The sequence below is a fragment of the Biomphalaria glabrata genome, chromosome 18, assembly GCF_947242115.1.
Source record: "Biomphalaria glabrata chromosome 18, xgBioGlab47.1, whole genome shotgun sequence".
Lineage (NCBI taxonomy): Eukaryota > Metazoa > Mollusca > Gastropoda > Planorbidae > Biomphalaria > Biomphalaria glabrata.
In genome coordinates this window covers 922000-938418 of record NC_074728.1, presented here as the reverse complement: position 1 = coordinate 938418, position 16419 = coordinate 922000, and the positions used below count along the sequence as shown (strand labels likewise).

At 38.9% G+C, this 16419-nt stretch overlaps 1 protein-coding gene across 6 annotated transcripts in view; it reads left to right on the top strand.

The window, feature by feature from the left end:
* LOC106059484 (uncharacterized) overlaps positions 1-16419 on the top strand; it is a 139936-nt gene that overhangs the window by 63895 nt on the left and 59622 nt on the right. Inside the window, exon 1 of one of the 6 annotated variants that reach the window (XM_056016770.1) lies at positions 8978-9118. The exons of the other annotated variants lie outside the window; for them this stretch is intronic. The gene's annotated coding sequence lies outside the window, so the exon portion shown is untranslated. Of the gene's footprint in view, positions 1-8977; positions 9119-16419 lie in introns of those variants that run through there. 6 annotated transcript variants of the gene reach the window in all.

Sequence of the window (16419 nt, the reverse complement as noted above, 5' to 3'; positions counted from 1 at the left end):
ACCGATACACCTAGACATAGATGCCCATCACATGATAGAGAATTTGTGGGCCGAATTTTATAGAAATGCCCGGGCCGATTTTGACACCCAGTCCGCCCCTGATCCACAGGGCTCTTAAGGGACCTTTATGAAGGGAACAGAACTAGGTTAAAAAAAAAGCGAAGCTGACAAAAGAAACGTCGGGAGGACAATATTAAAGAATGTCATTGAAAGACAATGCAGAGATCATGTGTAGTGCTCATACCAAACAGTTGATACATATATATTGTTACGATCTTCTCTGCCAGGCCCTCTGTAAACACTGCTAAACACAGCACAGCACACCTAAATACAAGAACTTGACAACAAGAGCTTCAATAAACAATGTGGCGGTTGAATTACAAATACATCGACAGCCAATTCAACACAATTTGCTACATCAAATGCTTTCTTGCACTTAACAGAACTGCCTAACTAAAAAGTACTAGTCTCTCTAGCTCGTACAGCTACATTCTCGTGGACTCACAAGGTACCACACAGTCCTTATGCCTTGCGTTTCTGGACTCTTAACTGTCCTTTCTTTACACATTGTCTCTCGACCGTGAGGGCTCTTGGTCACATGACCACAACACAGGTCATGCTTGCGGTTATTAGCAGTACTGTCCCTTGTCTATCGACAGCCGTTGACCTGTATGATTGGCCTGAGTGGTGTGAATCAGTAGGCTGCACACATTAATCCTTTCAGTCCGCCACTGGAGTTACTACAATATGTATATATGCACTAGATCAGTGATACACAAACTAAGACCTGCAGGCCGCGTGTCATATCCGGCAAGTGGGTCATAGTTTTTGTATCACTGATCTTGTGAATTAGATATAGGTCTAGATTTCTAGATCTGTGACAGACTTAGTGAATGTTGTTCAATGTTCCCTTCACATTATTTATTTTGCCACGAAAATGAAAGTAGAGTGAAAATGGGTTTACCCATTCAGCCGACATATTCATATCAAATATAAAATACTGTATTTACCCAATTAGTTAAACAGTTTCGTTGTTTAACAGAGATAAATTTAGATATTTGCAATATATTTTTGCGCCCCCCCCCCCTCCGGTTGTGTAAGGGACATCAAACATACGGTCTCCACCATGATCTAAGGAACAATTATGCAAAGTTTTATCAAAATAGGTCAAGCGGTTTTGATACATACACTATAAATATACAACTTAATTCCAGATATTCACTTTTTGTATTCTACAATAAAAGTCTACTTAAGGACATTCGAAACAGAATCGTAATGGCGATTTGGCACAAGGATGACCTGCTGACCACAGTCAGAAAAGTATATGGCCATATCGCAATGTCCTCAGGTCTCGCAAAGACCTTCCTGCATGGAACAGTACCAGAATGGATAAGCCTTTCGTAGAAAGAAATTCTAGTCAAGGTTACTGCAGACTAAGGGATAAGTGAAGGACAATGTGCTCGTATGTTAGATCTTTGAATCGCGAGAATTGGAAAAATAAATTTAAAAACTCTCTATTTTTAATGCCATGGAACGTATTTTTAGCTTTATTCATCGAAGTCTCCCATTTCCTATTTCTTTCTTTATGGTAATGCATATTGAATTGTGATTTTATGAATAGTATGGGCCACTATAGCTACGTGTTCTTTAAATATGTGATGGAATCGTTGTGGTATTGGTTTTGTTTTATAAGCATAGACGTGAATCTTATTGTTTTCTTTGGTTGTTTTTTTTTTTTGGTTTGTATGTTTAAAAAAAATCAAAACGGGGATAGGGCCGGACGTGATGCGCTTTCAATTTGTGATTTGATTGTCCAATTAATTATTTAAAATGTTTAGTGAAGAATTATTGCATGTTTCGGCTTTATTTGTTTTGTACTGTAGTTGTTTCCCTTTAATCTCATTTTATTTCCTGTTTATTTTGGCCAAAGAGAAGATCTACATACTCAATTGCTAATGGCATCAAATACCATACAGTAAGAACTAGACATTGGCAATAGATGGCAGTAGTAGTTCTCATCTTGTAATATGAGATCTAAAGCCATGTTACTCTCTCTCTCTCTCTCTCTCTCTCTCTCTCACACACACACACACACACACACACTCACCTGATAACCTCTGCAGTTTATATCACACCTATTTATCTTAACACTTCAATGTCCTCTAAACAATCAGGACAATCCAGGACAACAGAGGACATGTCCAGAATGAAGACAAAGCAATTATCTCATGCACACACAAAAAAAAACAACAGCGCAGCTACAATTCCGCAAGTTCTCTGGAGACTGCAGATGATTTCTATTTACCCAGAGATGGGGGGGGAGGGGGTATGAAAGGAAAGGGTTGATAAATCAGAATCGGTTGCCATAAGTGACGGTTGGCCGCCATCACTCATTGCATACACTGGCACATTCAGGTTTGCTAAATTTAGACGTTTATGTTTAGGACCTTTTAGCCGAAATTAGAGGGTCTCTTTTGGTCTGGGCTGAACTGTCATTCCAGAATCGAATTAGGCGAAGGCAGTAGAAGTAGAAGTTGTATGGTCTTTACACCATCCCAGTAGACACTTAAGATTTTAAATTGTTATAGACACTCAATTTGTTTGTGCGATAATAATAGAAAACTTTAAATGAACAATATCTACAACTTTCATCAACCCCCTGCCCTGCACTCCAACTGTTTTTCTTATATATATATATATATATATATATATATATATATATATATATATATATATACACACACATAGAGAGAGAGAGAGAGAGAGAGAGAGAGAGAGAGAGCATGACAAGATAAAAAATAAGAGATAATGTCATTTTTTTTTTTACTAAAGACCTTCTAGTATCACATAACATTGGTCCATCAGTGTCTGCTGCGTCACACTATATTGGTCCATTAGTGGCTACTGCGTCACACTATATTGGCCCATTAGTGTCTGCTGTGTCACACTATATTGGCCCATTAGTGTCTGCTGCGTCACACTATATTGACCCATTAGTGGCTACTGCGTCACACTATATTGGCCCATTAGTGTCTGCTGCGTCACACTATATTGGCCCATTAGTGTCTGCTGCGTCACACTATATTGGCCCATTAGTGGCTACTGCGTCACACTATATTGGCCCATTAGTGTCTGCTGCGTCACACTATATTGGCCCATTAGTGGCTCCAATATCACAAAGTATTGGTTCATTAGTGGCTACTGCGTCACACTATATTGGTCCATTAGTGGCTCCAATATCACAAAGTATTGGTTCATTAGTGGCTACTGCGTCACACTATATTGGTCCATTAGTGGCTCCAATATCACAAAGTATTGGTTCATTAGTGGCTACTGCGTCACACTATATTGGTCCATTAGTGGCTACTGCGTCACACTATATTGGCCCATTAGTGTCTGCTGCGTCACACTATATTGGCCCATTAGTGTCTGCTGCGTCACACTATATTGGCCCATTAGTGGCTACTGCGTCACACTATATTGGCCCATTAGTGTCTGCTGCGTCACACTATATTGGCCCATTAGTGGCTCCAATATCACAAAGTATTGGTTCATTAGTGGCTACTGCGTCACACTATATTGGTCCATTAGTGGCTCCAATATCACAAAGTATTGGTTCATTAGTGGCTACTGCGTCACACTATATTGGTCCATTAGTGGCTCCAATATCACAAAGTATTGGTTCATTAGTGGCTACTGCGTCACACTATATTGGTCCATTAGTGGCTCCAATATCACAAAGTATTGGTTCATTAGTGGCTACTGCGTCACACTATATTGGTCCATTAGTGGCTCCAATATCACAAAATATTGGTTCATTAGTGGCTACTGCGTCACACTATATTGGTCCATTAGTGGCTCCAATATCACAAAGTATTGGTTCATTAGTGGCTACTGCGTCACACTATATTGGTCCATTAGTGGCTCCAATATCACAAAATATTGGTTCATTAGTGGCTACTGCGTCACACTATATTGGTCCATTAGTGGCTCCAATATCACAAAGTATTGGTTCATTAGTGGCTACTGCGTCACACTATATTGGTCCATTAGTGGCTCCAATATCACAAAGTATTGGTTCATTAGTGGCTACTGCGTTACACTATATTGGTCCATTAGTGGCTACTGCGTCACACTATATTGGTCCATTAGTGGCTCCAATATCACAAAGTATTGGTTCATTAGTGGCTACTGCGTCACACTATATTGGTCCATTAGTGGCTCCAATATCACAAAGTATTGGTTCATTAGTGGCTACTGCGTCACACTATATTGGTCCATTAGTGGCTCCAATATCACAAAATATTGGTTCATTAGTGGCTACTGCGTCACACTATATTGGTCCATTAGTGGCTCCAATATCACAAAGTATTGGTTCATTAGTGGCTACTGCGTCACACTATATTGGTCCATTAGTGGCTCCAATATCACAAAATATTGGTTCATTAGTGGCTACTGCGTCACACTATATTGGTCCATTAGTGGCTCCAATATCACAAAGTATTGGTTCATTAGTGGCTACTGCGTCACACTATATTGGTCCATTAGTGGCTACTGCGTCACACTATATTGGTCCATTAGTGGCTCCAATATCACAAAGTATTGGTTCATTAGTGGCTACTGCGTCACACTATATTGGTCCATTAGTGGCTCCAATATCACAAAGTATTGGTTCATTAGTTGCTACTGCATCACACTATATTGGCCCATTAGTGGCTACTGCGTCACACTATATGGGTCCATTAGTGGCTCCAATATCACAAAGTATTGGTTCATTAGTTGCTACTGCATCACACTATATTGGTTCATTAGTTGCTACTGCGTCACACTATATTGGTCCATTAGTGGCTACTGCGTCACACTATATTGGCCCATTAGTTGCTACTGCGTCACACTATATTGGCCCATTAGTGGCTACTGCGTCACACTATATTGGTCCATTAGTGGCTACTGCGTCACACTATATTGGTCCATTAGTGGCTCCAGTATTACCAGGTATTCATTTAGTGGCATCTTTATCACACTATATATTGGCTCATTCAAGACCTTGCGATCTATGGGGCAGCTGATGTAAAGGGTATCTGTTTCTGTGGCCCACGGTTATTTGAATGTGTCATGTGGTTAGCACGACGAACTTTACTTTTCCCAAACTAATGTCAGGTACCCATCATAGCTGGGCGGACAGAGAGGCGCCCTATGGTGACCTAAGAAGCATTCAAAATTTATGTCAGAGTGACCTTAGAAGCACCAGTATTAGTCCATAATAGGCCCAGTACGTGCCATCTTGTTTTGGCCTACAAGTGGCTCCAGTATCACTTTGTAATGGTCTAAAAGTTGCAGTAATACAGTGCCAGTATTTGTAGTTGGCAAACCTTGTGGCTTATTCCTGAGAATGTGATGCAGACCTTAGAAGCACCAGTATTAGTCCATAATAGGCCCAGTACATGCCATCTTGTTTTGGCCTACAAGTGGCTCCAGTATCACTTTGTAATGGTCTAAATGTTGCAGTTATACAGTGCCAGTATTTGTAGTTGGCAAACCTTGTGGCTTACTCCTGAGAAAGTGATGCAGACCTTAGAAGCACCAGTATTAGTCCATAATAGGCCCACTACATGCCATCTTGTTTTGGCCTACAAGTGGCTCCAGTATCACTTTGTAATGGTCTAAATGTTGCAGTTATACAGTGCCAGTATTTGTTTTTGGCAAACCTTGTGGCTTACTCCTGAGAAAGTGATGCAAATGTCTGTTTTAATATGCGTTATCATTTCACGTGGCTCTAAATTCGTGTACTTAGAACGCATTAATATCTCTTCTTGCTTGTGTCCAGTTTGTGTTTGTTAATGTTTAGACAGAATTGTTTGTTCTTGAATTCTAGTTTCTCTTTTTCCTTTTTTTTTTTTTTTAAATTCCTACTATAAGCTTAAACTGTCTTCATAAATAGAATTTTAAGGTTGCCAGTTGGTCGGAAACTCGAGGAAAAAAGAATGGAACCATTGACTTCAGACTAATAACGCGAATGTTGTGGCTCCATATTGACTGACCTCTTAAGTCACCCGAGAAGTTGTTTAGGGAAAATATACACTCTCGGGCGTAAAATGCCATACAATAATGCATCTTTATTGCAGATTTTCATAAATGGAGGCCATTCCAAAAATGGCAGGCTATTTGGTGTTGATAAGTTGTACTTTTTTAAACAGGTATATTGTTAAACATTGTGCACCTTTTAGCACTGCAGAATTAATTTTTCTTATCTCTTTCGTTTTGTAGCTCTGATTTAGTTGGCAACATTGAAGCTCGAGCGTCCTTGACATTGTTGAATCCACTGTGAAAATCTCAAACACCTTTTTTTTTTTTATATCTACAAGCAGCACGGAGAAATGCGTGCAGTTAACGACTCAGTGTAAACGTACCCTTAGACTTCTGCTTGGATAAGTTCAACCACTATTGCATAATCCACTACTACTAGTTGTGCGCGAGTTATTTCCCTTTAATGTTTCATTCATCTCGAGGCGCGAATAAAATATCGATATTTGTGTTCTTTGTTGGTGTAAATTAGAATAACCCAATAGGGGACGGGGGTGGGGTTTCATTGATAACAACGTAACAGGTTGTTAGTAGGCTAATTGTGGGGTCGATACTGATTAGTCTGTCACGAATAGCTGCTAATTTAGTTACGAAATTCGTTAGTAATAAATTAGCCAGGCAATTAAATAAACTAGAAAAAAGTGACTGATTTATTTTTGTTAGTAACTCAAAACCGTATGCTTCTTTGTGGAAGTATAAAATATTCAAATTTGTGTTCACCCATCTTTATACATTATTACAGTCAAATCCGGTTTACTGGATCCAAATTCTTCGGTACCGAAGCAAATCATTATATATTCGAATCCGGTAAATCAGACAAGAAGGTTATTATGACCAAAACGATGTGGTTTGATTAACTTGATTCGACTGCAAATTCGTGTAACTTTTTTTGTGTATGAACCAATCTAAATTTCACCGGCTATACTTATCTGTGAAATAGCATTTCATGGCGTGTACTAACCAAAATTGCCTTCGTTAAAACAATTGATTATTAATGTTAGTATGACTAAAAGTTAATGGGACTATGTCTTGTTTCTTTCTAGTTGGAAGGGAGGAAATGATTTATATGTTCTGTTTTATTTGTTTAGTATAAATTATCACATGCAAATCTTAAATTACTAAAAAGAAAATGTGAATGTATATTTAAATATGTTATTTGATTTTTTTAATGAACTAAATTGTACGTCATAACTTGAACACATGAGGAGGCACAAAACCCCAGTGCGAAGCCCTCAGCCCCCCCTGGATGACAAAGTGGTCATCATCGAACCACGATGGACGAACTATATATATATAACACAAACTTTGTCTACAATAAAATGTGGTTTATGATGTGGTTGTGGTATTTCGTCGGTCTTTTAATAGACCTTTCTAGTTTTCTATTTCTCTATATAGTAATTTCATTATCGGCATCCTCTCTGCTTTCGTCAGGAGTCTTGGTTCTGGGCGAGTCTCGGCAACTGTCCCAATGTACCCGGTGTCTGCGTCCAAATCAAGGGGCCGTACCCTCATTCTTTGGGGGTTCCAGGTGAAGGCTGGTCACGTGATGTTAGAGGCAGAGTGTGGCCTTTCCATCGTCAGCGTCTCTGTCTTGAGTGCGTTGTTGCTTTGTTCTTTGTCCCAGCTCCTAACGGGAGGGAAGGGGGGCACTTCACTTCTGTGTAAATGGACCTCATTCACCAATCGTAAATAAACACATTTAGCCACGTCATAGTATTGATAAAACAATGAAAAATACGTATCACGTGACAGCCACTATGGATGGCATACTTTGTATAGAAGAGATAGAGAATCACGTGGCTAAATGTTGTTTGTTTACGATTGGTGAATGAGGTTCATTCTGTCACTTTTTTTCTCTCTGTCTTTCTAGGTACCATAGAAGTCGGCATCCTTCTCTTGATTCCCTTTCTTCATTGTCTTGTTACTTGTTCTACTTCTATCTATCTATCTATCTATCTATCTATCTATCTATCTATCTATCTATCTATCTATCTATCTATCTATCTATCTATCTATCTTCTATCTATCTATCTATCTATCTATCTATCTATCTATCTATCTATCTATCTATCTATTTGTCATGTCTATCTGTTTATCTCTGTCTGTCTATCTACCTATCTATCTATTTATTTATTTATCTATCTATCTATCTATCTATCTATCTATCTATCTATCTATCTATCTATCTATCTATCTATCTATCTATCTATCTATCTGTCTGTCTGTCTATCTATCTATCTATCTATCTATCTATCTATCTATCTATCTATCTATATCTATCTATCTATCTATCTATCTATCTATCTATCTATCTATCTATCTATCTGCCTGCCTATTCTCGCTCTCTCTCTCTCTCTCTCTCATGTGTTTTCTATTTCTCTGTGTTTACTCTTTTTCTCTTGTGTTATTTCTCTCTCTCTCTCTCTCTCTCTCTCTCTCTCTCGTTTTCTCTCTTTCCTAACATTGTTTGTCCATTCTTTTTGAAAGATTTCAATCGGCGCGTGCTCCAAAAATGACAACAACCATAACGGATGATTGTCAATATCTCTTCATAACAATAACAAGAAAGTCTCTTGAGAATTTCTAATGAAATTATGTGCGTACATTTACTGGAGGTTTTCCCATGCTCTCTCTCTTTCTCTCTCTCTCTTTCTCTCTCTCTTTCTCTCTCTTTCTTACACACACTCACACTTTCTATGGCTCCCCGGACAATTATCACAATTTCCCGAAATATAGAAGAGTAAATGGCATTCTCCTTGCTGAACTCAATGGGTCGGCCTGACGATCACGTGCTTGTAACGTCACGTGGTTTGCTCAACTCTAATAAGCTGTTTCTCTACATCTACCATTGACATGATCTTAAACTATCGATCTATTTGTGTGTGTGTGTGTGGCTTTAGTCGGCGTATTTTTGTGGTGGTGCTTTTTTCTGTTGGCGTGATTAACCTCGAAACAGGAGTTTAGGGTTAAGTGTTTCTAAAGTGTCTTTTTGCAGAGTGCTCTTTTCACTGGAGACAAGTTTCTTGAGACTGTGGTATTTATTCAGAGTTGCATTGTGACTCTATGAGAGTATGTCTAACCGTAAAACTCGCAGTAGGCCCCTCATGCTCGAGTCGATGATGTAGAATTGTACCGATTTTGTCATTTCCTTTGATGATCGAAGTTTAAGTAATCAAGAACTTTCGGGGGCAATTAGGGCTACATCTCGCGACATCACGTGAATTCAAGAAGTGTGTGCTGAATGGTAGAAATCTATGTCGTATGTGGTGTAAATTCACTTGTATTTGTCGGAATTGGATTACAATGGTGATATGTGACCAGTCCAACGTACTACTGGCTCTACCTGTTGTGTCCGAGATGTGGTAGTTCCCTCCCCCCAGTGTGATTTTATTACGATACTCTTGGTTTGGTAATTGAGCGCTCTCTAAGCCACCACACCATATTAATACAATTTGGCGCTCCCCCAGATCTAGCTTTAAAAAAAAAAAGAGAGGGGGGCGGCGAGGACTTTTTTTGACCCGGGGGGGGGGGCGGGTGAAAACCACTGCACAATTGTCTGTAAACAAAAGATCACATTGTCACATTGTGGTCAATTTAACGTTAGTATAAACACGACTAGTGTTCTCGAGTAATTGGCGTGCCCTAGTTGGGACCAGCTTCGGTGTGCGCCTCGCCTCTGGGGGGCCACTTGCTAGCCGAAGCGGAACAGTTCAAATTCGGGTAGCTAATTGTTGTGGGGACGGGCGAGGAATGTGTTGATGAAAGCAGACGTCTGTTTTACTCCTCACCTCATCATGTGCATACATCGACCAGGTTACAACTCTGCCTGTGTTGCTTTGTATTCGGTACCTAACTCATGCCAACTCTTACATGTATCAAAGGCCTATCACTTTGTGCTCGCACAACCAGTGGCCGATTTGTTCTTTTTATATTGGGCCCTTTAACTTTTTAAGATGATAATTTAGAATTTTAATTTTCAAGTTAGCTCAACAGCTTTAGAATACGTAGAGCGTTTTGGTAGCTGGGTCTGAATACTAGGCTTACTTTGGCTTTAATGACCTCCCTTAGCCATTGGCGTCTATTCGTCACTGGCTTTTGTCTCCAAGGTTTTGGAAATATTACCGTAGGTGCTGCAGGATGGCTGCCAGATTATGTGGCACGCGTTCTGAACTGTCGTCTTGGTACTCTGGGTTTCGAACACTGCCCTACGAGGCATCCCCACCGTCTTGCTGGAGATTTCGGCCAGGAAGTTGTAATAATTCTGAAGGGATGCCCGAAACAGAATAACATGTAAAGCAAAGGGAAATAAAACAACAGACCAATCATGGCCTTCATGTCTTGCAGCTGACCACCGCCATCTTGTTTACACTTACCAACATTCATTCTTTGTTTTTTCCACTGGTATTTCGGCTCTTCTTCTAGATAATAGATTGTGTACCATCTGTGATGATCTTCGATTCAGCGGCGGAACTAGTTTTAACGGTACGGTTCGCTCCCCACGCACTCAATAGCGACGCCACTGCCTCGCTTATATTATGTTTTTTTGTTGTCATAAAAAGGAAAATTAGAGAAAATAATCTTTTTTTTTTCTCTGCATCATCTTCTGGTATAGAAAATGTGATTTTGTATATCTATAACTTCTATTTTACACCTCTATAGCTGACATCACCAGATTGCAACAAATGATCCATTTCATATCAACTAGAAACATTGGTCGCGGACTACTGGTCTCCAAGCGAAAACAAGTTTCCATTGATATTAATATCACCTTTACCGTACTTAACTTTCGGTGACCATTGAGTGAAATATGCGCGTTATCTAAATAGCGGTATGCTCTCCTAGTCCAATGTGATGTGTTCTATCAGTGTTCGACAAGGTGTCAGCTTGAAGTGAGAGAACTAGAACAAAGGGTGTACGAATACAACGACTTTGACAAATGGGCCACACATGCCAGTCTGTTGTTAGTTCGTCTGTTTGCACTTCTGACACACACAAAAAAACAACAGATCAATCAACACAATGTTTTAATGACTAATGTATTCCATCAGACTTTATTTTTAGATACTCAATAGCTGTTTGGAAAAAAAGAGCTGTCCTGCTATCCGTATTAGATATCCCTTGTGTGTGTTTGTGGGAATATATCTGTGTGAAAGGTGAATTCGGGTATCATTTGTGAGAATGGCAGTTCAATTGGTATTCAATGTGTTTCTAGATCTATTAGAAGGGCATACTATATGGTCAATACTGAGATTTACATTCTAAGTATTTTATTACATCAAGTGTTTGATGTTAGACCTAGGTGACTTGTTCTGTTAGAAGAGCATACTATATGGTCAATACTGAGATTTACATTCTAAGTATTTTATTACATCAAGTGTTTGATGTTAGATCTAGGTAACCTGTTCTGTTAGAAGAGCATACTATATGGTCAATTCTGAGATTTACATTCTAAGTATTTTATTACATCAAGTTTTTGATGTTAGATGTGGATGACTTGTTCTGTTAGAATTGCTGACATAGAATTTGCTTTGAGTATTTTATTGAATCATCAAATTGTGGACATTCTTTTCCTTTGTTGTGAAACTTGTGAATTGAATACACTGAGCCATATTTAACTTCAATGAGGTCGCGTTACATCGGATTTCACTGGGCGGCCTCATAACATCGAGCTTCACTGGGCAGCCTCAATTTTCATTTCGCTAGAACGTGTGTGTCCTCTTAGGCTAGTGAGCACATATATCTTTTAGATCTAGGTCCTCTTAGGCTAGTGAGCACATATATCTTTTAGATCTAGGTCCTCTTAGGCCAGTGAGCACATACATCTTTTAGATGTAGGTCCTCTTAGGCTAGTGAGCACATATATCTTTTAGATTTAGGTCCTCTTAGGCTAGTGAGCACATTTATATCTTTTAGATCTAGGTCCTCTTAGGCTAGTGAGCACATATATCTTTTAGATCTAGGTCCTCTTAGGCTAGTGAGCACATATATCTTTTTAGATTTAGGTCCTCTTAGGCTAGTGAGCACATATATCTTTTAGATCTAGGTCCTCTTAGGCTAGTTAGCACATACATCTTTTAGATCTAGGTCCTCTTAGGCTAGTGAGCACATATATCTTTTAGATCTAGGTCCTCTTAGGCTAGTGAGCACATATATCTTTTAGATGTAGGTCCTCTTAGGCTAGTGAGCACATATATCTTTTAGATTTAGGTCCTCTTAGGCTAGTGAGCACATATATCTTTTAGATGTAGGTCCTCTTAGGCTATTGAGCACATATATCTTTTAGATTTAGGTCCTCTTAGGCTAGTGAGCACATTTATATCTTTTAGATGTAGGTCCTCTTAGGCTAGTGAGCACATATATCTTTTAGATCTAGGTCCTCTTAGGCTAGTGAGCACATATATCTTTTTAGATTTAGGTCCTCTTAGGCTAGTGAGCACATATATCTTTTAGATCTAGGTCCTCTTAGGCTAGTTAGCACATATATCTTTTAGATCTAGGTCCTCTTAGGCTAGTGAGCACATATATCTTTTAGATCTAGGTCCTCTTAGGCTAGTGAGCACATATATCTTTTAGATCTAGGTCCTCTTAGGCTAGTGAGCACATATATCTTTTAGATCTAGGTCCTCTTAGGCTAGTTAGCACATATATCTTTTAGATCTAGGTCCTCTTAGGCTAGTGAGCACATATATCTTTTAGATCTAGGTCCTCTTAGGCTAGTTAGCACATATATCTTTTAGATCTAGGTCCTCTTAGGCTAGTGAGCACATATATCTTTTAGATCTAGGTCCTCTTAGGCTAGTGAGCACATATATCTTTTTAGATTTAGGTCCTCTTAGGCTAGTGAGCACATATATCTTTTAGATCTAGGTCCTCTTAGGCTAGTTAGCACATACATCTTTTAGATCTAGGTCCTCTTAGGCTAGTGAGCACATATATCTTTTAGATCTAGGTCCTCTTAGGCTAGTGAGCACATATATCTTTTAGATGTAGGTCCTCTTAGGCTAGTGAGCACATATATCTTTTAGATTTAGGTCCTCTTAGGCTAGTGAGCACATATATCTTTTAGATGTAGGTCCTCTTAGGCTATTGAGCACATATATCTTTTAGATTTAGGTCCTCTTAGGCTAGTGAGCACATTTATATCTTTTAGATGTAGGTCCTCTTAGGCTAGTGAGCACATATATCTTTTAGATCTAGGTCCTCTTAGGCTAGTGAGCACATATATCTTTTTAGATTTAGGTCCTCTTAGGCTAGTGAGCACATATATCTTTTAGATCTAGGTCCTCTTAGGCTAGTTAGCACATATATCTTTTAGATCTAGGTCCTCTTAGGCTAGTGAGCACATATATCTTTTAGATCTAGGTCCTCTTAGGCTAGTGAGCACATATATCTTTTAGATCTAGGTCCTCTTAGGCTAGTGAGCACATATATCTTTTAGATCTAGGTCCTCTTAGGCTAGTTAGCACATATATCTTTTAGATCTAGGTCCTCTTAGGCTAGTGAGCACATATATCTTTTAGATCTAGGTCCTCTTAGGCTAGTTAGCACATATATCTTTTAGATCTAGGTCCTCTTAGGCTAGTTAGCACATATATCTTTTAGATCTAGGTCCTCTTAGGCTAGTTAGCACATATATCTTTTAGATCTAGGTCCTCTTAGGCTAGTGAGCACATATATCTTTTAGATCTAGGTCCTCTTAGGCTAGTGAGCACATATATCTTTTAGATCTAGGTCCTCTTAGGCTAGTGAGCACATATATCTTTTAGATCTAGGTCCTCTTAGGCTGGTGAGCACATATATCTTTTAGATCTGGGTCCTCTTAGGCTGGTGAGCACATATATCTTTTAGATCTGGGTCCTCTTAGGCTAGTGAGCACATATATCTTTTAGATCTAGGTCCTCTTAGGCTAGTGAGCACATATATCTTTTAGATCTGGGTCCTCTTAGGCTAGTGAGCACATATATCTTTTAGATCTGGGTCCTCTTAGGCTAGTGAGCACATATATCTTTTAGATCTAGGTCAGGCTGGTGAGCACATATATCTTTTAGATCTGGGTCCTCTTAGGCTAGTGAGCACATATATCTTTTAGATCTACGTCCTTTTAGGCTAGTGAGCACATATATCTTTTAGATCTGGGTCCTCTTAGGCTAGTGAGCACATATATCTTTTAGATCTAGGTCCTCTTAGGCTAGTTAGCACATATATCTTTTAGATCTAGGTCCTCTTAGGCTAGTTAGCACATATATCTTTTAGATCTAGGTCCTCTTAGGCTAGTGAGCACATATATCTTTTAGATCTAGGTCCTCTTAGGCTAGTGAGCACATATATCTTTTAGATCTGGGTCCTCTTAGGCTAGTGAGCACATATATCTTTTAGATCTGGGTCCTCTTAGGCTAGTGAGCACATATATCTTTTAGATCTGGGTCCTCTTAGGCTAGTGAGCACACATATCTTTTAGATCTAGGTCCTCTTAGGCTAGTGAGCACATATATCTTTTAGATCTAGGTCCTCTTAGGCCAGTGAGCACATATATCTTTTAGATCTAGGTCCTTTTAGGGTAGTGAGATCTAGGAAGTATGGATGAGACTTAGGTTTTTAGTTTAGGTTACTTAATTTTGTAAGGACCAACTCTTTCTATCTGTTTTAGGTTTTTAGTTTAGGTTACCTTATTTTGTAGGGACCAACTCTAAGGGTCTATCTGTGTTAGGTTTTTATTTTATGTTGCTCAATTTTGTACTGACCCACTCTCAGGGTCTATCTTATCACTTGTTTTGTTTGAAATTTAAATTTAAATTTGAACTCGATCCAGAAATTTTTATTACAGAGAGTAATGAAAACGTTTAAAGAGATTGTGTTTAATGAAATGAGAAATATTTTAAAGAGAAAGTGTTTTGTTGAAAGTTGAAATAGAATTTTATTCTCTTATTACGGCTCTCACTGGAGAAAGTTTAAACCACTATCAACAAATTAGAATGATACATTCCGTGTTGACGACATATGTGGATGATATTAAAGAAATTTGACTTGTAAATCATTATAAAACTCAGTTTTCAGAACCATTCGGTAAATAACCAGAACTCTGTTCGACATTGTACTGTTTAGAACTTTAGATATTATATTGTGTGCAGCACTCACCTATAAAAGACCATTAAACAATAATGATCTCACTGTGAAAACCATGTTGCTCTTCTTTGGTAAACATTTGTGAATATAAGTTGATATGAGTTAATATGATGTCCTAGAAACATTTCTTTGTTACGCGGCACAAGCCATTTGGTTCTATCTAGCCAAAATGTTAGCTGCATGTCTATTGAACGAAACTAATCTGTCTGTGGCATTTTACGTCTCGAGAGACGATCTTTTCCCTTTGCAACTTCTTGTGTGACTAAAGAGGCCAATCCTTGATACACAGCTGCGATCGCAGGTTGGGCATATATAATCACCAAGCGCCGTTGCATTTTCACCCTTCTTTCTGCTTCTGTTGTGTATGACATCTGCAATCTGTGACCCTTCCTTTATGCTCTCTCTCCATGTGGATCTGTCCATTGCCACCTCTTTCCAGTTGCCAGTGTCAATTTTGAAGAGCTTCATCTCGCGTTTGCATACATCCGTAAAACGTAAAAGTGGGCGACCAGCGGCTCTCCTGCCTTCTATTAGATCGCCATACAGGATGTCCTGTGGAAGTCGACCTACTGGCATTCTACGAACGTGGCCAGGCCAGCCAAGGCGTCTGCTGCTGATAACAGAAACGAAACTAATCTATGAAATTAAAAAACACCTTTGTTTCATATGAGATGTTCACTGCAATTGTTTGGAACTTTGATAACTTCTGAACATGTTTTTTTTTTAATTTCTGCTATGATAACGGAGACTGTACATTACAGATCGTTCATATAGAATACAAGCTATTTAAAGATTCCCTGCTTGTCCTAGCGTTGCATTTGTTAGTTGCCTTTTGGAATTTTTCTGCCGCTTGTTTTTTTATTTGGAGTCTAAGATTTGCTGCTGTTGTTGTGAGGGTTCTCTGCTGTTAGTGTTTAGTCAAAGATTCTGAATTTCTCGTGAAGGCAGCGCCAAGTATTCCTCAATTAGGCTGTTTAAGTATTGCATAGAGATTTTTTTTTTACACGAAGTACTCCCATTTTGACTGACTTCTCCATTTATCCCATTTAGTAGACTTTTCATCTTCATGTACTTTTTCCGTATTACTGTTAACTCTTTCTCTCCGTAATTATTTTTTCCACGTTTCGAAGGTATTCTTCTTTCTGCTCATTACCATTTCACTAACCTGTTATGGTTAGGCTTCAAATAGCTTTGTTGTTTGTTATCAGAAAA